This window comes from Malaya genurostris, chromosome 2 (genome assembly GCF_030247185.1).
Source record: "Malaya genurostris strain Urasoe2022 chromosome 2, Malgen_1.1, whole genome shotgun sequence".
Classification (NCBI taxonomy): Eukaryota; Metazoa; Arthropoda; class Insecta; order Diptera; family Culicidae; genus Malaya; species Malaya genurostris.
Genome location: NC_080571.1, coordinates 14,089,335 through 14,111,390, shown reverse-complemented (window position 1 = coordinate 14,111,390; position 22,056 = coordinate 14,089,335). Strand labels below are relative to the sequence as shown.

The window sequence follows — 22,056 nt, the reverse complement described above, 5'->3', positions numbered from 1 at the left end:
AATTTGGAGGCAATGGGATAAAAAACAACCAAACAGTATGTTTTTACTTCCTCAAAACAGACATGGCCAAATATAGGTCGGCAAAAAAATAAAAAACACACCCAAGTAATTTAAGCAGAAAGTGTAATCTCGATAAATTAGTCAATTGTCAGCAGTTCATTTGGAAAAGTGATATCCATCGTAGTTAGTCCCGCGTCCGGGTCTATGCGTGTAGCGACAATTCAACTAAATTGAATATATCAATGGTTAATTTCCCTGTGGAATTCTGAGTTGGTTTTATTGCTGGTACGATTATACAAGACTTTGCGATTGCGTCGATGTTTGTTCCATTTTTCGTGAACCGATGCGAAGTCATTTCATAATTACAGTTAGGAAAAGGAAAGAGATGAAATCCGGTGAATTGAAGATTAAATATAGGCGTAATAAGAAAAACGTACGATAGCTTGTGAACGGAAAGTTTGCTGGGAAGGACGGAATCTTGAATAAACGTAAAAAAAGTCCACGTAATCGGAAAGAGACTTTGGACTGTCCGGAATCATTCTCATATGCCCTATTTACAAACACTTATTTGTGAAAATTATCGAGGCGTAACACTTCTGAATACTACTTACAAAGTACTGTACAGACTGCAACGTGCCACTTGAGCCTATTAGTTCTGATTCCTGAACATAACCTAAGAAATACAACGGTTTTGCATCGTTACTCTATATGACGATTTGAAACTTTTAACATACTTTACTCTGTAATTTCAGAACCGGAAGTTTTTTCCGAATGAAATTCAAAAACAGCAAAGACCATTCATTTGAGGCTAAGTTTGTGAAAATCGGTTCAACTATCTATGAGAATGTGAAGTGAGTTCCATTTCAATATTTTTGGTCACTAATTCCAGAACTTCCGGAACCGGAAACTAGGACCATAAACAACCGAGGTCGATTCGTTTGGCCGGCAGATACCATAACCTAAAAAAACGAAACAGTTATGGACTGAGGAATATTCATCGGAATTTTAAACACACTTTACCCTGTAATCCCGGAATCGGAAGATAAAATGGTAACCTATGAAACCAGGACCTTTCATTTGATTCTAAGCTTGTGAAAATTGGTTAATCCATTTCTGGAAAATGGAAGTGAGTTCCATTTGAGAGTTTTTCCAATATTATATCCGGTGCTTTCGGAACCGGGAACTAAGATCCGAATTAAATTTGTTGGTCATCAACTAGCCAGACCTGATCAATTCTAGAATTATATTGTTAGATGAAAGGATTTTGCTCGTTTTGTCAGAGCCATGTATCAGTTCGGCTGAAAAGTTCGTATCGTTTAATAGAAACACACATTTTTTTGCCAAAATTCGTTTGTATTATTCAACATAATTGCCATCAGAGGCGATACAGCGATTATAGCGATCTTCCAACTTTTCGATACCATTTTTGTAGTACGATTTGTCCTTTGCCTCAAAATAGGCCTCAGTTTCAGCGGTTACCTCTTCATTGCTTCTTAATTTTTTTTTATCAGCGAGCATTTTCTTGAGGTCTGAGAACAGAAAAAAGTCACTGGGGGCCAAATCTGGAGAATACGGTGGATGAGGGAGCAATTCGAAGCCCAATTCGTTCAATTTCAGCATGGTTTTCAATCATCAATTCGTTGTTGTTTTTGATCGATTGTGAGCTCACGCGGCACCCATTTTGCACAAAGCTTTCTCATATCCAAATATTGGTGAATAATATGTCCAACACGTTCCTTTGATATCTTTAGGGTGTCAGCTATCTCGATCAACTTCACTTTACGGTCATTGAAAATCATTTTGTGGATTTTTTCACGTTTTCATCGGTAACAGCCTCTTTTGGACGTCCACTGCGTTCATCGTCTTGGGTGCTCATATGACCAGTACGAAATTTTGCAAACCACTTACGAATTGTTGCTTCGCCCGGTGCAGAGTCTGGATAACACTCATCAAACCATTTTTTGGTATCGGCGGCACTTTTTTTCATCAAACACACGAAATTCCTTTTTTCCATTTTTTTCACAATAACAAAAGTAGCTTCACTCAAAATGCAATATCTCACAAACTAATAATCAGACAGCTGTCAAATTTATACACGTATCTTTTGAAGGTTGGTACTAACTGAAAATGGTATGGATTTATTTTTGGGGGCGCCCTCTCATAGAAACGATACGAACTTTTCAACCGATCTGTTATATACTGAGATCTCTTTTTACGCGGGGGATACGTACCGCGTAACTATGTAGATCCGCGTGAGAAAAACCTCAGAATGGAAGATTTTTTTGTGTGATGCCAAATGTCTTAGGAATGCATGAAACGTCCAGATCTGTTGTAATTTCAAAGAAACTTTTTTTGTCAAAACCGATTTAGGAACTTAGAAAAAATTTGAGATTTCCGAAATCGAACATTTTTTTAAGCCAATTTTCTTAAAAATGCATGAAAAGTCGAGATCTGGTGTAATCAGAAATTTTCTTTTACATCGAAAATTTTCTAAGTGTCGAGATAACACCAGATCTCGACGTTTCATGCATTTCTAAGACAAAGTAAGAAAACCGCGTTACTTCGGAAATCCGCTCAAAAAACGCGTAACTTTGAAAATCCGCGCAAAAAAGCATAGTAAAAAACCATTTGCTGTTACCTCTGAAATTCCTCGAGGAAGTCACCTTGGATCGTTTATATATTTATTGTATCGCAACGATCCAAATTTTTCTATCAATTGTTCTAGTGACTCAGAGTTCCTATAAAAACAGTTGGATAATTTAACTAATTGGTGTAACATCTACAACATGGGTTTTAAGGGATTACCGCATTTGGCTTAAAGTCGTTTGGCATAATACCGTCTGGCATAACGCCGTTTTACATAATGGTTATTTGGCATGATGGTTATTTGGCATAATGGTCATTTGGCATAACAGACATTTGGCATAACAGATGAACAAGCTGTTTAATAGAAATTGTTCTAATTTACTGCAATTTTGAAAAGTCTAATGCGGCTCGCTGCCGCTCGTTCGGACTTAACTGAGGGATAGCACTTAGCTTTGGGTAATCCGGGCAAACGCCCGCAACTAAACAGAGGTGATTCCGACGGCGGGTCGCCGGCGCACCTCGACCTGAATCATCTATGACGAACAGAATATTGTGCTAGCACTAAGTGAGTTGCTTATATGAAATGATAGTGTACTATTTTATACTGAATTTTAAAAATAAAAAATAATGATGCTATTTCACTTAATATTCTCGAAATATTTGGCCGAATATAAAATTCATATATTTCGTTCGAGTTTTCTTAGCACAACATCACTCGATCGAAACACAAACGAAAATTTACATTAGATTAAAATATTGCAAATCTACACACTTAAATTTTTTAGCTGAGTCTCGGCAAAAAAATGCCGAGATTCGCACAGCCGAGTAATCAGCAATCATCTCGGCAAAAATAAAATTACTGAGCGTCTCGGCACCCTCAAATTTGACAAACGTCAAATATTGCCGAAATTGTCAGCACAAGATTTACTGTTTGCTCAGTGAAACGTTCACTGAATATTCGGCAATCCAATAAAACGAAAAATGAAAAAATAAATTACCGAATCATCAGTAATTAAAAATCTAGTCAATTAATTTTGTTTGTAATTTCTCAACATTATAAACACGCCATTCAGGATCAAAAATTCATTTTAATAACACTTAAAGGAGGCTTACAAATTTGTTGCCAGTTGTGTTTAAAGCCTTTACCTGAAAACATGTAGCATAAAAAAGCGGCGTTTCCAGATGCGACCACCTTGAGTCGAGCTGGAAATATGAAAATAAAAATATATATTGATTTTTGCCTTACAAAAATGTTCAATATTTAATTATGCATATACGGTATTGTTCAAAAAATAAACTTACTTTGATCTATTGAATTATTCCATGCATTGGGTTATTTTTTCGCATATCCTCCAAAGTTTTGTCTCGAGGACGCTTTGAGCCCCGTGTTGGGTGTTTTTCCCTTATAATCGCGAGTGCTCTGATAAAGCGAAACATATCACTATATTTATTCAATATTTTTACTTGTAAGTGGTTCCACGCTTCTTCGACGATTATCCATTTTTTCACTCGAGAATTTCATCAAAAAATAATCGCACAATGCGAAGCGAAAATGTAACGCGGCAATAAATGACAGCTGTCGTGCTGAATCTCGGCAACAGCTAGCGCATATTCCGAAATCTCGGCAAACGTCTCTGCTGATGTCGGCATATCTGTTGTTTACTGATAAATTCAGCAAGCAATTATGCCAAATTTCGGCAAAGTGAAGCATTTTACCGAAATATCAGTGAACGCATTTAACGAAGTTCAGAAACATGCGTATTGATTACTGAGCAATCAGCAAATTTACGTGTTGCTGATCAGTTTCGGCATTTTATTATGCCGAGCTCAAGAAATGGTTTTAAGTGTGTAATTATTATTATGACAAATGGCATTATGCTTAATGACCATTATGCCAAACAGCGTTATACCAAATGGTATTATGCCAAAAGACCTTATGCCAAACGGACCGCCCCTGGTTTTGAATGCCACTAAATGCTTCGTCATCTCTTTTAGTCGCAAAAATTCTGTATTCAAGTTCGACTATAATATCCCACAAACTGCTCTCGAACGCGCATCCTCTGTTAAGGACCTGGGTGTTCTTCTGGATTCCAAGTTAAATTTTACGGAGCACATAGAATTTACTATCTTCGAGGCCTCGAAGCTATTAGGATTTATTTTCCGCGTTAATAAAAAATTCTTTGATGTACATTGCTTGAAGGCTCTATATTGCGCTTTAGTTAGCTCAACTCTCGAATATGCTGCTGTCATCTGGTCACCTTATTACCAAAACGATATCCAAAGCATTGAAGCGATTCATGGCAAATTTGTCCGATTCGCTCTTCGACGTCTTCCATTAAAATATCCTTTAAACTTACCGAGTTACCATGACCGCTGAAAACTGATTGGTCTCGATTCTGTCCTTCGCGATGTTTGTAAGGCTAGTTTTGTGGCAGACCTACTTCAGTCGCGAATCGATTGCTCCGAGCTATTGTTACAATAAGACATTTGACGTCATAATCCTCGATCCTATTTTTTCTTCGGATTTCCTATGCTAGAACTAATTTTAGATAGAACGAGTCCATTATTAGCATGTATCGCATATTTAACAAATGTTTCAGTTATTTCGGCTTTCATTTATCACGTAATGTTTTCGAAAAATCGTTCCACATGTTATTGTCTCATTAGATTTCTTTTTTATAGAAGCACTAGATTAAGGAAATGTATAATTTGGATAATTGTAATATGTTGATGCAAAAGATGAAGGGGTTTTATGCCTACTGGAGAGCAAGTTTGACGGAAACCAACTCCAGTGGGTTTTTCCTAGCTCCAAATAGAAAAATCTAAGAAATTATAAAGATTAAATCAGATCATTTTGATGTGGTCTACCTTAAAATTCTTCTTACCGAGAAGGAAAAGTTAGACGAGCAAAAAGATCTTGAAACAAAAAAAAATGAAATCTCGTTAACTTCTTTTAAAAAAACTTATGCAGAGTTTTAGATTATATTCAAGTGGATTTTTAAGTTCTGCGGAACATAACAACTGTATTTTTATGGTGTAAATGCTTCGCTCGAATATCGCGCGTTTTAGTTTACAACTTTGCGCGGATTTCACGCGTTTTAGTAGTCGACTTCGCGCGGATCTCGCGCGTTTTGATTTCGAAATTTTTCGTAACAACCCTGAATTTAGTAACTAGTTTTAGTCCGAGACACCAGTATAAAACCCTCCGAAAGGTCAATAAAGACTGTCCCATGAAGTATGGACGCAACCAAAAACCGCTGCCATTTCGCAATACAACGTATACTGAAGGCATTCGAGCAAAAGAAAAAGGTTTCAGTTCGGGATGTGGCCAAAAAGTGGGCATTTCGAAGTCAAATGGTCTTTGTGCTAAAGATCGTTTGAATCTTCGAACCTATAAGAAGCAGAAACAACCAAAACGTAGTCCGAAACAAGAAGCATCGATCAGGCCGAGGGTTCGAAAGCTGTACAATACGATTCTTGCTGGAAATTAGAACTGCATAATCATGGACGACGAAACCTACGTGAAACTCGGTTACAAATCCTTGCCGGGACCACAATATTATACGGTTCGGGAAGGGCAAGTGTTAAACCAGTCCGAGACAACGATCGAAGTCGAAAAATTTGGTATGAAAACTATGGTCTGGCAAGCAATTTGTAGTTGCGGTAAGATTTCGAAACCCTTCATCACCACTGCTTCAATGAACAGCGAAATATACATCAAGGAATGTTTACAAAAACGACTTCTACCCATGATTCGAAGCCACAAGGATCCTGTTGTCTTCTGGCCAGATCTTGCATCTTGCCACTACTCGAAATCAACGGTAGAATGGTATACTACCAAAAATGTCACTTTCGTCCCAGAATTTTGTGCCAAGAACCAAGAGCCAAAGCCCTGTGGTCATAATGGACAAAATCAACTTAGAAAACTTCTGGAACCTACAAGAAAGCAAACTGGGTTCGAAAAAAACTGAAGTTTTTGGAATTGCAGAAGCAATTTAGCCGACCCGCAAGTTGTTACTCGCTTTTCGTCTACTCGAGCCATCGGAAGTATTATAATGAAAACGGTCCTTATAAAAAACTAAAATGTGTGAAGAAGTAAGTTCAAGCTTCAGTATAAAAATGTGGTTATTTGATTATTTAGGAAAGACTCAATCTCCTGGAAAACAAGGAAAAACTGTGCAATCACTGTGAAAGGCGACTTTTGAACCAAGGCCCGGAGAGCCGAATGCCATATACCATTCGACTCAGCTTGACGAAATGAGCACATGTCTGGGTGTATGTGTGTATATGTATGCATGTATGTGTGCACGGAACGACCGAAATTAGCTCTGCGCCTAATTCGTATTACTGTTTTTGAATTAGTTGATTTTAACAACAAAATTTCAAAATAACTATAAAATTAGTTAAAATTGAGAATTTACTTTGCTGAAAAAAACTCTTATTTTTAGAGAATGTGTTTAGTTGGTGAATATTTTGGACACAAACCAGCAATATTTAAATCCAACACGAAATTCTCATTGACAACTAATTTTGTTATTAAAATCAGAATTGTTTCTATTTATCTATCACCATCATTACTGAAGGACAGCACAAAAAAAAAAACAAAAATGAAATTGGTTTTATTAACAAGTTTATTAGTCAAAAACTCATGAGAAGTGTCAAAGCAAAACAATCCATTAAAAAGCTAAAAGGGACAGTCTTGTTGAAACTGCTTGCAAATTGTTTAGATGTTTTTCGCATGTGTTACGATATATCCATATATAAATTTCTAAACCGATATGTAAAAATGACGTAAACTGTTAGTGGAAAGAGTGCTCAAAGTTTTCAGTGCGAGTGTCGATTTGTCTCGATAATAATCTAGAACATTGCCGACGATACCTATACAGTCGGACCAATCGTTTATGAGACATATAATTTGGAAAATTTTCCTGAAATTTCTACTCATTCGCTTCTCAAATGTCATGCTACGATCAAAATGGTGTATTGATTATGCAAAATGTCTTTATGGCCACAAAATCAATCTTATGGTAAATATGAGCCAAATCAGAAATTTATTATAAAGAAATCGTCATTTTTTTATGGAATCGTTGTATTCCGAAAGTGGAAGGCAGAGCCAGATAAATTACCCACAATAAAATAGGATTGTTTATGTAATCATATGTATGTATGTATGTATGTAATAAATTTATGTTGCAGTAGTCGCATCGTTTGCTTAGAACGAGTCCAAGATGTTATACCAATCATAGGTTTCTATGTTCGGCTCTGGTGAGTCATCAGCCTTCTGTTAAGTAAATGAGGTGTCAACATTTTCTTTGTAACTAATCTTGCATCCTTCGCTGTCAACGACAAACGTGCTGTTGAAAACGTTCACTTTGAGTTAGAACGGTATCGATTCGAGAATATTTTCCTCTAGGCTACTATTATAAACTAATTGACAGGAAACATGATGGAATCAATAAGCATTCCGGTAAGACCACCGTTCCGACGCATCGCAACGCACTGCTGATAAAAGGCACCGGATGACATATGCCACAACCATCATTGATATGACCTAATTGAAAACTCATTTCATTGCGTTTCACTTAACATGTCACCTACACTAAACGTTTGGATGTCGGAGGTGATTTCCTATTCATAATGCAATAGTCTCTCTCTTCTCGTACGGTTTGAACAGTGTGTTACAGCGGTTCACCGGATGCACCACCCGCAAGGAGTCTGTGCATCTATCCCCATTTCCTGTTCCCGTCCAAAGATAATGGCAGGCTCCTGCTAGCTGCTAAAGGCAAGTATGTGAAGGTGGATGTTTTTCCATTCTTTTTTTTTCGTCTTCTGCACTACTTATACTCTTACATTCCGTCACTTGCACAGAATGCAAACGAGTTTTTTGCCCGAAAGGGTCTTACCATGGCACTGAACCGTACACCTGACGAAGTAACGACGTGGACGCATAGTCAACCTTGGCATCGTTTTTTTTTAAATCATCTGATATGGAGGAAGCATGAAACTTGCGCAGATAAACGACGGAAGTTGGTCTCAGGATATGGCCTACATCGGAAGCTGACAGTGTAGGGATGAAAGCTGGGGTGGTTCCATTTATTCGATGGCAAGAAACGTATATAAACCGAATATGAGCTGCCATGTTTGGGAGCAAAGATTTCGAGATGTTCGCTAATAGGTTCGGCAGCAGTGGCATTAAGGTTGATGCTCCCGTTTTGACTGACATGAGGCAAACATAATGGCTAGGCGGATCCAGCATTGGAAAATGTTATGACAAAACATGCTAGCACTGTACTTCGGGATGGAAGGCGGGAGGAACCGAAGCTGGCGATATTTGTCTCGTATCCCTGTGTTCAACCCTGCCCATCTATTAGCAGTAAGACGCACCTTCTAGCACAGTAGGGGGGGGGGATTTCAAAAATACAACGTTGCTTACAAATATGGCGTTTCCTTTCGCCTAAATCCACGCCACGTGGCAGTCAATCCACTCAATCATCTTGTCCTCCTGGCAAACAGCCGTTCAGTTCAGTTCGCTTCTGAGGCATTTGATTTTCCACTTCCATCAGGAAGCCAGGGTTCTGGTAGTGAGTTGATTGATGATAACGATTGGGATGCGCTCGATCAAGATAGCTCGAATAGGGGGAAAGATTCCGATACTTCATGAGTTCATGGTTTGTTCATCGAGCTTGACGTTAAGTTTTCAACTACCGCTAGACTCTTTTACTCTTTCAGCAAAATAGTAAGCTTTTTCCGACACTTTACAACTTTGATCGAAAACCGGTACACATCATTAACGGCATTCTCACATCTTATGCCAAATTTAATAGCGATGATAGCTCTTCTATGACGCGGACGTTTCCACTATACCCTTCGGAAGTCCTAAATTCCGATAAAGTTCAGAGAAGTGAAACATCAAGACAGAAGCAATTACGACGTGATAGGATATTCCTGCTAACTTTTTCATGGGACGTCATAGGATACAAAAAAAGTAGAAGCAAAATTGCTCCCATCCCTTGCCGCTCGGTAGCAGCTGGTAGCAGCTCGTGCTGATGGTGGTAAAATTACGCTATACTAAATTTAGCTTTTAAAGTGTAATTATCACAAAAGGTCCTGCAGGCAGCCGGGCTAGTTTCCCACTGATTTCGCTCAGTTCTCTGTGCAGGTTCTCCATAAAATGTACAAGCACAGTTCGATACCGACGTTCGGTTAGCAGGTAGAGCATAAGTTTTTACACGGATCGTGTGCCACTAACGCGTGTGCCAATGGCAAGCTTCAAAAAAAAGTTGTACCACCGTAAAGTGATTAATTTCGTTTGTTGTTTGTCTTCTTCTGTTGGTTTGATTTTACGAGCAATGAACGGATGCCTATCTATTCGATAAATGAATTTCTTCTGGCTGCGAAATTTTCATTTGATCTTTTCGCATTTAAAGTAGGTCAGACAGCTAAATTTGTTTGCGTTCTCACAACGAGCCTCCAAGTTTTGTTCAAGTAGATTAATTGGTAAACCACATGCATTAAACGATGTGATGCAGAGTGTTAGGCTCAAACGCATCAGTTGAAGTTTGTAGTGACACACCTGGGAACAGATCATGATGATGATGATGAAATAAATGATGATAGTTCACAAATATTAACTCTTGGTCAATAGAACGGCGACGACTGAATGCTATCGGCTTCTACGATAGTAGCAGAATGAGAGGGTGCGAATTAGTGTATATGAAATTGGTTCTAATTTATCCATACTATTCATCAATTTTGATTTGTTTTTATAAAAACCGTCGATAAATTTCATAGTATTTTCAATGAAGTTCCGACAAGTGAACATTTAGAGGATTTTTTAATACAAAGTAACCGGTTTGTGCGAAAAGAACATATTTATTTTAATTTTCTTCGCGTGTCGCCTTCGGTTCATCAATGCTTATAGCAGTTCAAATTGAATTGCTAAGCAAAGATGGCAGTTCATTTTGAACTGCTTTCAACACTGAAGGCGAAACGTGAAGAAAAAAATTCCGACAAGTGTTTTTGATCTAATCCTTACAGAGTTCAACATCTGTTGAAACTATAAAATGCGTCTTATCCCTAAATACGCATGGAAATACTTCAAGCAACTGTGTCTGGCGTACATGCGTATAAACAGATGACACATACATCTGTTTTATACGCATGTACGCGGTTGAAATTCTACGTTTTCAAAATGTCGCGTATTGAAAAGGAAGTGAAAATTAACGTTCTGGACACCTGGCTAAGTGAGAAGGGTATTACTATGCGAAAATTGGCCAAGCGGTTTGGAATTCATCATGCCAGTGTTAAAACCATCATTATAAGGTCGGAATGATCCAGCGTATCAAGAGGCGAAATCACTTGAAGACCTAAAAGAAGCAGAAAATCTCGAAACAAAGTGTAGAACAGAAGAAGCGAGCAGCAACAAGGACCCGGAAATTGTATTCGCGTCTTTTGAAGTGTCCGGATGCATGCGTTTTGAAGGACGATGAGACTTATGAAAAGGAGGACTCAAAAAACCCTTCCAGGTCCACAATACTTTATGTCTCCAGAAGAGATTGCTGCCTTTATATAAGAAGCATAGTACACCTCCACTATTTTGGCCGGATTTAGCGTCGGCTCACTATGCCAAAACCACTCTCAATTGGCTTGCGGAAAAGGGTATAAATTTCATTGAGAAAAATATCAATCCACCAAATTTCCCTCAGCTTCGACCCATTGAACGTTACTGGGCAATCGTGAAAAGGGTCTTAAAGAAGACTGGTAAGGCAGCTGGGAACATGCAGAAGTTCAAAACAATTTGGGCTCAAGCGTCGATCAAAAGTTCGAACATTTATGAAGAAATAACTTAAATTTCATTCGGTTTTCTTATGCTCAAGATTAACCTCGTACAATTCTTGGTTTGAATAAAATATCGTTTTTTATCATAATTTGAAAGAAAACTTTGTGGATAGCTTATTTTCGATACACTCCTTATCCGGATCTGTCAGTAAGAAAACTTGAAAAAAAGTACGGGTGTGTAATGTCAGAGACATAACTGGATGTCGTGAATACGAATAAAACTGACACAATTTCTTTCTACTTTCGAATTCGATTATTATGGTTCTAAAAAGAACCGATTTAAAGAATTCTGAAATTAGGAACTGGATCTGAGTTCAAGAACTAAATTCAGAACTTAGAACAGACTCAGAACTCAGTTGGATTTTAGTTCTAGAACTACAATTTCGAAACTGAAATCAGTTCCGGAATCATTTTCCAGAATCCAGTTCAGTACGCAGACTCTGAATTCTAAACCCACATTCCGGAACTAAGCTCTGAAAGTTGAAAACGATTGCATAGAGTACAGTAACGTAAATTCCGCATAATTCTTTAGGATTATTATTATGGTTCTAAAAAGAACCGAATAGAAGAAGTCTGGAATAAAGAACAGGACCCTGAGTTCCAGAACTAAATTTAGAACCAATAACACTCAGAATCCAGTTTCAATTCTAGAACTGCAATTTCTTTTTTTTTCCCTTTATAGGCTGCTCTGGCCGAGGGGGGTGATTACAACGATCCACACTTTCCATACCAGACGAACTAGGCTATGGTGCCCAAATGAACACTAGTAACGAAGGAGGAAATCCTCCAGCATGTAACCCAAGCGACAGATTCCTTTTCGGTTATCAATTTGCAATGAAAGATACGAATATCTTCTATTGCAAGTTCACCAGAGAATTTGTCACTTGGGAAGGAAGTATGTGCTTCACCCTGTAACCAGTCAATCATTGAGTCGTGCGTCTGTATCGTATTGGTATTTTGTCATCCTACCAGCTGCTTCTGTGTCTTAAATGTCCTCGTCGATGAAGCTTTGCAAAATTTCGCACTGTATCCGCTTCGGTCTTGGCCCTGCTTTCCTATATAGTCTTTTATGTCTGAAGCGGTACAAACGATTATTACTTTAAAGTTCCTAAATCAATGTAGATATGTTTGGTCTACTAACACTATCCATTCTCATCTGCTCTGATTATTTCTATCTTTGTCGAAGTTACGTTACATTACCTTTTCCCATTGCATCGCTTTTTTGACTATGCTGACTATGAAACCTGTTAATATCTCAATGTGATAATTTATCAAGAATAAAGAAATAATAATAATTACTATAACAATAATAATTTCAATAAGAAATAATTTGGTGTACTATTGAAGCGAATATACAGTGATCATCTCCAGGTATTTTTTAATTAACATTACTCCTCATAATAATAATAATAATAATAATAATAATAATAATTATAATAATAATAATAAAAATGATTAAAAAAAAAGTGTTGCACTCACCTTTCTCCTTCATCACACCACTACTTACCAAGAGTTAGGTTGTTACCTAACATATTCATCCTTCATCACTATCGTGCTACATTCTGGGGGTTTTCCTTCTCACATCTTCCTGGTCTTGAATCCTCGATGATAATCCTCTGCTTCATCAATCTCATTTAATTTATTTTTTCATGATGCACATAGAATAAAATAAAATCAGATGTTAGTGCTTTCGTTAAATTATAAAATGTAAGGGTGCGCATTTAACACTAGATTGCCCATGAAAGTCACAATATGTAAACAATGGAAGGATTGCTTAGAATTTTGTGATCTTTATTTAACTCTTAATTTAACGTTATAAGCACTCAGGCACTCTGCACTAGCTTTTAGTTAGTCTGTCAGTGACTTTCTTTCTTTCAATCATTTTGACTGCTTTTGATCAATTTAGGTCCATACTAAGTTTTGGGCCTTCTAGTGTTGAGCACGCATCCAGGAAACAAGAACTACATGTATTTCGTGAAGAAATACTAGGTGTGACTGTATGAAATGGTCCACGTGAACCGTTCTCTTCCAGAAACACAGATCTCACACTCTTAGTCAGAAGGTGACATCTGTGTCCAAGTTGGAGAAATCTAAGTACATTCAAACCTTTCCCGATTTGAGAGTGTATTTACACCTGATCAATTAGTTTCGCCGTCATTGCAATTTGTAAACATTACCGATACCGAACCGGATCGGAAAGGTTTGAAAGTTCCTAAACGGTTCATAAGATGTCAATTTACTCCTATTCCTGATAACACTAGTCCTCCTTTTCGAATTAAATTCACCAAGTTCAGGACGAATATGATATATTAACATTAATCCCAACTGGATCAAGATAATTCAAATTGGTGACCAAATCCAGGCATAAGAATGCTCGAAACCACCTAATGACCTATTGTCAATTTCAAGCACTATTAGTCCTGTCCACTCCGTGATCGATCCAGACAACATAATAATTTTCATTTTTTTTACATTTATAAGCGAACGATAGATCTCGGTATGGGCCGACTTTGTCAATACGCGAAGTGTAAATTGACTCCCACCCCCATCCGCCAAGCGGGGGTACGCACCCTGTAGCTCATCATCCAAAGCCCAGGGAGTTTCAATTCTAGAACTGCAATTTCGAAACTTAAATCAGTTCCGGAATACAGTTCCAGAATCCAGTTTCAGCACGCAGGTTCTGAATTCTAAACCTATACTAAACTCAGAAATTTAAACTTCTTGTTAGGACTACCGATAAGCAAATGAGAGTTGCGATCTGATGGCCAGCAAGCGAATGAGAGTTGCGACCTGAGCGTTTGAGGTTTTAACCACGCAGAAGGTGCATTCTCTGTCGCTGCTGGTTGAAGGTTTAACTTCTCTCGCCTTGACGGCCAGCAAGCGAATGAGAGATGCGACCTGAGCGTTTGAGGTTTTAACCACGCAGAAGGTGCATTCTCTGTCGCTGCTGGTTGAAGGTTTAACTCCTCTCGCCTTGACGGCCAGCAAGCGAATGAGAGATGCGACCTGAGCGTTTGAGGTTTTAACCACGCAGAAGGTGCATTCTCTGTCGCTGCTGGTTGAAGGTTTAACTTCTCTCGCCTTGACGGCCAGCAAGCGAATGAGAGATGCGACCTGAGCGTTTGAGGTTTTAACCACGCAGAAGGTGCATTCTCTGTCGCTGCTGGTTGAAGGTTTAACTCCTCTCGCCTTGACGGCCAGCAAGCGAATGAGAGATGCGACCTGAGCGTTTGAGGTTTTAACCACGCAGAAGGTGCATTCTCTGTCGCTGCTGGTTAACTCCCGCTGCTGCTGCTGATTAAGTCCTCTCGCCTGGATGGCCAGCAAGCGAATGAGAGATGCGATCTGAGCGTTTGAGGTTTTAACCACGCAGAAGGTGCATTCTCCGTCGCTGCTGGTTAACTCCCGCTGGTTGAAGGTTTAACTCCTCTCGCCTCGATGGCCAGCAAGCGAATGAGAGATGCGACCTGAGCGTTTGAGGTTTTAACCACGCAGAAGGTGCATTCTCTGTCGCTGCTGGTTGAAGGTTTAACTCCTCTCGCCTTGACGGCCAGCAAGCGAATGAGAGATGCGATCTGAGCGTTTGAGGTTTTAACCACGCAGAAGGTGCATTCTCCGTCGCTGCTGGTTAACTCCCGCTGGTTGAAGGTTTAACTCCTCTCGCTTCGATGGCCAGCAAGCGAATGAGAGTTGCGACCTGAGCGTTTGAGGTTTTAACCACGCAGAAGGTGCACTCTCCGTCGCTGCTGGTGGATAATTATTTCGGACCCTCGACGACAGTCTTCTTGCTCAGATGGCCAGCAAGCGAATGAGAGATGCGACCTGAGCGTTTGAGGTTTTAACCACGCAGAAGGTGCATTCTCTGTCGCTGCTGGTTGAAGGTTTAACTCCTCTCGCCTTGACGGCCAGCAAGCGAATGAGAGATGCGACCTGAGCGTTTGAGGTTTCAACCACGCAGAAGGTGCATTCTCTGTCGCTGCTGGTTAACTCCCGCTGCTGCTGCTGATTAAGTCCTCTCGCCTGGATGGCCAGCAAGCGAATGAGAGATACGATCTGAGCGTTTGAGGTTTTAACCACGCAGAAGGTGTATTCTCCGTCGCTGATGGTTGATGATTCCACTTCCACGACGTCTGCTTCCACTGAACGCACGAAAAGAAATGATCGATTTTCGACCACGGTTCCCCTTTTATACGCATTCAGTTGAAGATATGTGCCTGACTACCTCAAAATCGTCTTCCTTGCGCGAAAAACCCAAGCGAAAGTGAAGAGTTTTCCGGGTTGTTTTCAAATTTTAAGAAAACCTAATTTTTGAGTTGTTTGTGGTTATCGCACACTGTTGAAAATATTATCCTGAATTCCTGATCATATTTTTGATGAAATGGTGAAAGAATTATGTTGCTACCATTAATACAAGTCGAGATATTTACGATTAAGTTCTGCCCATTCTTCCATATGGCTAATTTTGAAAAGGCGCCCCATAGTAAAGTAAGTCGTATTCACGACAAAAGTTTGGTTTTCCTGCAAGCACTGTCCAATCCATCTTTTAATATACGTTTGACAACGAATGCTAAGAGTTGATGAAAATGTATGTCATGCACCACCAAAAGGAGATGAAGGCGAAGCAGACATTTCAGGAAATACCAAATCTTTCGGTACGTACTGTGGCTAAGAATAAACCAGTTTTAATCCACCTAGATTACATCACTAGGATGCCTTTCTCATATCAATCATACTGTGTTATTCTTCAAAATAATTATCTTCAATTCTTGGAGGAATAATCGGAATCGCTTTGTTTGACCGTCTGCTGATAATGACTACCGATTGAAGCAGTTTTGATGTTGATTTAGTTTTTTTTTAAGTTTTTTGTTTCGCCCCTTTGAAGCGATGGTATAAAATTTTAAACACACTGCACCGTATAATTCCGGAACCGGAAGTCGGATCCGGATAAAATTCAGGAATTCCGTATGGGACCACAGGACCTTTCATTTGAATCTAAGTTTGTCGGTTCAAATCGGTCAAACCATCGCTGAGAAAAGTGAGTGAGATCCACTTGGGAAAATATGACCACTATTCCCGGTGCCTCCGGAATCGCAAACCGGGATCCATAATAGCCGGAATGAGTTTTGATACCAGTTTAGACCATTTTTCAAGGTTTTGTTTTGCCCATTTAAGTGATGGTATGAAATTTTTAACAAACTTTACCCTATTATACCGGGTCCTCGTAGCCTGGGGGTGTTTTCTGCGGACCCACAGAAGAATGCGGCAACCTTTGAAACGTTTCCACGCCATTAATATTATTATTATTATTATTATTATTATTACTAGCTGAATTACCCGGCGTTGCTCGGAAATGTTTCGTGAAGGGAAGGTCGAAAAAAAAACTCTCGAAGTTGTCCTGCTTAGTGAAATACTCCGACTGTAGTGAAACATAACTTAGACGGCAACCCGATTCAACAATACTCCGTTCATGTTCAAAATACCTTCTTAGTAACCTCCGAGTTTCATATGTATATGTGCTTGTAACGTACTTCCGTACTTCCTCATCACATTAGAGCTACAATACCTTTGGCTTCCATGGCTAGAAACACTTGCTACTGCCTCCTCTTTATAAAAAATTCATGACATCATGAATTGTTCAAAATTTTCCATCTGATAATGATTATTTTATAACGAAAGGTTGTTTAACATCATAACTACATTCGTACTATAGAATGACGTTTTTATATAATTTATTTTACCAAGGTTTTAACCATTTTGGTAGTTCATCGGAGAGGAAAACCTATAGAATAATGATTCAGTTAATACAAATGTTGTTGAAATCCTATTTCCATCACCTTGAGTCGACAGTTTTCTCAATTTACATAATAAAATGCACATTGATTGTATGATTTCGTCAATTCAGATCAATGTTGAGAATACTTTCCCCTTCCTCTTGAGAATATTTTTGTGAACCTCACTCAGTTGCTAGAAATATACTGTACTCGTAAAGAAGTACCAATTTTTCTTAAAACCCGATCAATTTTCCCTTACACTTTCCATGTTCGGGGCACTTGCTACTCTCGCTCACCCTCAAAATAACCTTATAATCTATTTTGATTTAACTTCCTTTTTGTCAGTGAACTTACTACAGATCTTCTCCATGATTACCCTGTGTAGTGTATCTATCGATTCCCACCTTTGGTACATGAGCCAAACTTGGTGGCGATTCGTTTAGTTGTTTCGTAGTTATGCTGAAACTTAAATACACTCGCGTTCATAGACAGATAAAGATTATTTTCCCTTGGCTCTTTGAATTCCCCGGCAAAATGGAACCAGATCCTTTGAAATTATTAAAAGAAAAATACGACCTTGAAATTCTAGTCTAAATGTCGATTCTATTCAAATTTCGTCATTGACTCTCTCCCTCCTATGTTAAGGACACTTTCTACACACTTTTCCCCCTGAAAATGTCCTAATGATCATTTCTGAAGAGCAAGAAGTATCTGTGCCAAATTTGATAGCAATCCGTTCAGTATTTCCGGAGTTGCGCCGTTACAAACATTACATCCCCTTTTTAGAGGGACGTACTACATCCACCCCACACGAATACCCTAAGTTGCACAAAAAGTGCAACAGCTCCGGAGTTATGCCGTTACAAACATTGCACTCCTTTTTTAGAGGCACTTAATACACCCTCTCCTAACAGAATATCCTTATAATCTTATCTAAGTTTAGCATTAGCATTAGCATTAGAGACCGCCCGTGTGTTGCTACTCCGTTATTGATCTGGACCAATTGAGATTGCAAAATGATTTTTTGAAGCAACATGTTTGGGAATAACACATTGTTTCACACTGTGCAAACTGTATTGAACCATGCATGCTGATCAATACCGACGCCGGCCACGTCCGAATGCAGATCTACTTGGGAGGGAAAGGATTGTTAGTTCGATGCATGTTGGTACTAGGAACCGAGGAATCCTCTGCATTCCCACATGCATCACAGGAGAGGATACTTTGTTAGTAAATGTTTTAATAATGTTATCATGTGTTTATTGCTCTGGGTAGCCGGCTACCAAGAATGTTTTAAAGTATTATGGTTTTATGTGTTACTTTGTGCTGGCAATATAATGCACGAAACAGTCAATCTCCGAAATTGACAAAACTCCGGACAGCCGACTGTCGAGTATGCAGTCACTCGTTTATGCATCTACCTTTCGCGTTTTTTTTAGTCATGCAAAAAAAAACACATGCGGATTGATAAAAAAAGGTATCATCTCACTGCTAGGTGGATTAAGCACGTTTTTATAAATGAAACTACGTGATACAAAACAAACGAGCGAATAGGATTTAGACAAAAAAGCCGATTCACTACATTGAAATATTCTAAACAGTTATCATAAAATCATTTCAAATCACCAAACAAAGGTCAACAGATTTCACACGCGTCTTGATTCTTTATTATTTCCGCTTTATTATTTAATTATTTATTAAAATTATTAATTGGTTATATTAGTTGATCTGGGCAGCCGGCTACCGAGAAAAATATTAATTTACTGTTTGAAATATTAATATCAAGTGTTTTTTACTATGTATTCAATATACCGATATATGTTATCTCTGTTATTAACTTTGTAATATAAACGGATTTGCGCAATGGTTTATTTTTATCATTCATTTTATAATCCTGAAAGACAATCAATAACATGGAAGAAGAAATCATTCCTAATGAAACTTTTCTCCGAAGCTAGACGGAAATTGATAGATTGAATAAAGAGATGATTTAGTAAAATAGAGTAATCAGAAGTAAAACATTGAAAATATCTGATAACTGAAAGGAAAAAGAAACTCCTGCAATTGTCGCCTTTTACGACATGGAAGCAGGAACCCAGTGGATCTATTCTTGGTTCATTTTTTTCCGCCGGATTCCACACGGCATCTAGGCTGGTACAGTCCGGAGAGAGCTAATAGGTACTATCAATCTCCTAGTGGACCCCAGCCCCTTATCCTTATAATCTTATCTAAGTTGTGCAAAAAGTGTCTTCAAAAAGTACCGATTCTCGTCAAATTAGATAATAATTTTAATGACCACCTTTGTTAAGAACACTTGCTACGCTCCCTCCCCCCTCCCTTTAATCATATCTAATATATGCAAAATGTTTCTATGGTCTTAAAAAAGTATCGATTCTCGTCAAATTAGACAAATTATTTCATGAGCTCCCCCTGTTAAGAACACTTACTACGCTCCCTCCCCCCATAGAAATACGCGTATGATTATCTCAGAAGAGCAAGAAGTATCTGTGCCAAGTTTGGTGGCAATCTGTTCAGTCGTTTCGGAATTATGGCGTTTTAAACATTACACCCCCCTATTTAAAGGCACTTGCTACATCCACCCCCCATATAGTCATATCTAAGGTATGCAAAATGGTTCTACGGTCTTCAAATCGTATCGATTCTTGTCAAGTTATATGAACTTTTCCTTAACCCCCCCTTGTTTATGGCACTTGCTACGCTCCCTCCCATATAAATATACTCCCTAAACCATCTCTGCAATATAAGAAGTACCTGTGCCAAGTTTGGTGGCAATCCGTTCAGTAGTTTCGAAGTTATCGCGTTACAAACATACAAACTTACATCCATTTTTATATATATAGATTATTATTATTATTATTATTATTACTATTATTATTAATATTATTACTATTATTATAATTATTATTATTATTATTTAAAATGAAATATCATATTTCCTGCAATACTGCGACGAAAGAAGAGCATAACTTACACTGCAGTAACTGTTATACATTGTATCATATCATATTATTTCATAGTTTATCTTCCGTTATGTTATATTATGTTGTATGGTATTATACTGCATTGCATTATAACATATTATATTGTATTATATTATATTATATTGTATTATGCTCAAGTATATCGACAAAGGGGAAGGGGCAGGGAGTAGATCAGGGTATCTTACAATGACTTTATTATGACTGGATGATGGAGTGGATTGCCAACCTGAGCCACGCGGGGGAAGCTTTGTATTTCTCCCTGAAGGTCTGAAATGAGTAAGACGCACCCTTCTAACAAACAAACCATCTTTATTATATGACCGGATGTTCTTGCTGGAGGGCGCCGGGTCCTCAAAACCCATTTTGGTCTTCTTAACAACAATTATATGAAAGCTGAACTGAATGGTGGCTTCACACATACATACATACATACATACATACATACATCTGGCATGTGTTGAGTATTTAAATTGGTAGATTGATTAGTTTTCGATGAACAAAACGATCAGATCGTTTGAATGGTAGCTAATATTGAAAACATTTGTAGAGCAAAATTGCGCGCAATAATTCACTCGATAAATCTTCGGAAGACGATCGCTCGTAAAACTGTTCAAAAAGATGATGTTTTGAGAGCCACCATAATTTTACTCCGAAAAATTTATGTAATTAGATCAAATGAAGAGGTAGGAAGATGGCTTCTTCAGCAAAATGGGCGGTGAACTCAATTCATCTGCGTCCCTAATCATAAACTTTTTATTAGGCAATTCTGATTTGTTTACGTGACTTTTGATCACGGGTACCAACTGATTGCTATTAATATGGTAAACCCTGCGCTAAAACTGCGAGAAAGTTGGCTTTAACCCAACACAAGGACAACTGCTCGTTCTTTACTTGTATGGAAGTTTTACATACTGTCGCCCTCATTAACGTGTAACGCTCCCATCGGAACTTGGATTCGACTGAAATACTATAACAGTAATTGCATATCACACACGTAGGAACGGACTTAGAGTGATGATCGAGTTGATGTCTTTCATGCAGGCTGTCTGAGTTAGATTCGCTCAAAGTGTCAGAAAGTTTCTTCAGAAAGTCGAGTGGCGAACGACCGCAGGCCTAAAATTTCTATAACAAAAAAAACAGAAATTCGAAACTAACCACACTTCAAGCAAAATAATTGACAAATTATTTTCTGTTCACACATCTAATGAGTTTTCTATACATATAGCTTAACTTAAACTTCTAAAACAATTTTTAATCATCGACTTGGCAGTGAAAGAACTCGGCTGGTATCAAACACAATCAACATGAAAATTGTTACCAATCAGTTTGCCTTTTCCCCTTGATTTTGCGGTGGCTACTGCTGCTGTTGACGTTGGTAAAGTCATAAATCTATTTTGAGGTTTATTTCCAGTGGCTTGGACGTCCTTGTCAGCAAACAGAAAATGCGTGTAGACACAAGCCTAGAGCTAACCCAGTGCAGCCGTATCACCCGAATCAAGGTGCCAAGGTGAAAAAGATGGTCAGAAGGGCAATTGGTGTGGACCATCACCAGAGTGTCATCTCGGCCAAAACGCTCATCACACTTTACAGTGCAAACAGCCCAGTGAAAAGCCACACGAAACCACACGAAAAAGCTGTACATACGTCACTTACTGTCAGGGTTGAGCGTCGCGACGCGCTGCACTAAACCATACAGGTGCTACTGGTCTTTGTTGTGGCGTATGCAAAAAGTGCTATGTTTGCTTCCGTAATTTTTTTGCTCCCGCCCCCACAACGACGCTGTTTGAAATCGAAAAAAAAAAATAAACCAAAGAAGGTGGTTGAGATAGGAGACTCCGCCATTGCACTAGATATCCGTT

The 22,056-nt window shown here is 38.6% G+C and overlaps 1 protein-coding gene across 1 annotated transcript in view; it reads right to left on the bottom strand.

Annotated features, from left to right (window-relative positions):
- Window positions 1-22,056, bottom strand: part of LOC131428309 (1-phosphatidylinositol 4,5-bisphosphate phosphodiesterase) — a 165,752-nt gene that overhangs the window by 121,510 nt on the left and 22,186 nt on the right. The window lies entirely within an intron of this gene.